The sequence below is a fragment of the Arachis ipaensis genome, chromosome B05, assembly GCF_000816755.2.
Source record: "Arachis ipaensis cultivar K30076 chromosome B05, Araip1.1, whole genome shotgun sequence".
NCBI lineage: Eukaryota > Viridiplantae > Streptophyta > Magnoliopsida > Fabales > Fabaceae > Arachis > Arachis ipaensis.
This window is the reverse complement of record NC_029789.2, coordinates 140627043-140629035: the sequence shown is the minus strand read 5'-3', so window position 1 is coordinate 140629035 and position 1993 is coordinate 140627043. Positions and strand designations below refer to the sequence as shown.

General features: G+C 38.1%; 1 long non-coding RNA gene across 1 annotated transcript in view; it reads right to left on the bottom strand.

Annotated features, from left to right (window-relative positions):
• Positions 1-497, bottom strand: part of LOC110263062 — a 3307-nt gene extending 2810 nt beyond the window's left edge. Inside the window, exon 1 of the long non-coding RNA XR_002348055.1 lies at positions 486-497. This is a non-coding gene — a long non-coding RNA (uncharacterized LOC110263062). The remainder of the gene's footprint in view (positions 1-485) is intronic.

Sequence of the window (1993 nt, the reverse complement as noted above, 5' to 3'; positions counted from 1 at the left end):
GTATTTTTTAAAGTTAAAAGGTATATTATTTTATTATATAATTATTTATTGGTATATACAAAATAATTAATAAATAAATAACTCAAAAAATAGTATAAATATTTATTTTTTTTAATAAAAAATATTTCTTTTATATATCCTTAAAGAACAAATAAACAAACTGTCACGGCCTGGCCCAAACAGCATACGGGCCGACCCGACCCGTGGACCACCCGATCCGAACGGTCGGGCTTGAGCTGCTCAACCTCCTACCCGGACACGCGTCTCTGACAGTTTCGCTACAGCTGTGTGGAGGAAGCTTCGAGGAAGGTGGGTCTGCCTTTGTGGGACCCACCTCTGACATGGTATAAATGGGGAGGGTCCTACTCCTCCCCCAAGGTATGTCACATATCATTCTCCCACTTTTCGCCTGCACACTTGACTGACTAGAGCATCGGAGTGTCTTTGCAGGTGACACCCCCTTCTCCATACGAAGAGCTCGGGACGTCGGCTGCACCCCCTTTTTTGACCCAGCAACCCAGAACCAGGCAATTTCCTCTCTCATCAACCAAAGTACCAACCCAAACCGTTCGGTACCCGACCTACCAAACACAAACTCAATGTAAGACATGATACATAGTCCATTTTGACCTATTAACATTCTGAAGACTCATAGATAGATTTGATATCTTATTGAATATCAAAGTATTCATCAGACTCCACCACATTAGAAAAGGAATATTTCAAAAAGAAAACTTGCTTTTTTAGTTTATTGGAAGAGGACAGTGTCACTCCAAAATTAATAATACTAATTTGATATAAAACAATTTACATATATACTCTTTTTTTTAATACTAAACAGAAAAGAAAGAAAAAAAATAGAGACAAAATCAAATTAATTGGCTTCATATCTAAATTTATTAGATATTGAAGCTTATTTTATGGTTAACTCCAATTTGAGTGAATGTCCACGTCAGAAGTAGCTGCTTTAGCCATATAATCTGCAACACTATTTGCATTTTTCTGAATTAAAAGAATAGAGACTCTCCAATTCCAATTCATAACCTCTTGTATATGCTTTGCCAAATCCCATTCCCAAATATCCTTATTACCAAGTGTTCTTGTATGGATACCTGGAGGGAGAGCTCAGCCTCTGGGAGTCGACGCCGAGTTATTATCTTCAATGCCGACCTTTAGGCCTTATGACAATCCGAGCTTTTACTCCAAGAGGGTGTCCAATCGCGTAGAGCTTTGAGCAAGAAACAGGGGGGAGTGTACCTGCAAAGGCACTCCGAAGCTTAAGTTAGTATTGAGAATTCAATGTGTCCTTTAGAATAGAAGATCATACCTTTTTATAGGTGATAATATATAAATCGGTTATGTTCCTACTTTATTGCCTGTATTAAAGAGCAATAATAAGGGTAAACGTCAGGTTGGACGTTTCATATTTGTGAAGCCGTTCGTTAAGCTGATTTGTAACGTCACTTTTTAATAAATGACATTGATTGTCGATCAGTAACTGTAACGCCGATTAATAACGTTGAATGCCGATTAATGACTGCAATGCCGAACTATAACGCCAATTTTCTGAATAATGATGTGAATAATGCCGAGTTATGAATGATAAAGCCGATTTATGATATTGAATTTGTAATGGCCGGACCACAGCCCCCAAGCTTAGCCTGGGAAAATGTTTAATGAAGCAGGTTGAACTTTTAATGATGTATGAGTTGGCTGCTGAATAGTTCGGCGTGTGGTTCTGCCTTGTAGCCCCCAGGTCAAGGTGCTTTATTGAACAGTTACTGAGACTATAGGCATTCATGATTAGGATAGAGAAATAATTAAATGAAGGTATTAATGAGTTTGCGTGTTTCCAAGGTGGGTTAATTGGGTTGGACGTGACTAATTTGATGGGAAGTGAAAGCGAGATTTTGGGTTAAAGTGTGTGAATTAAAGTTTTAGGAATTCTGGAGGTTTGCATGGTTAGAGTTTTATTTTTTCTCAAGCGTTTTCA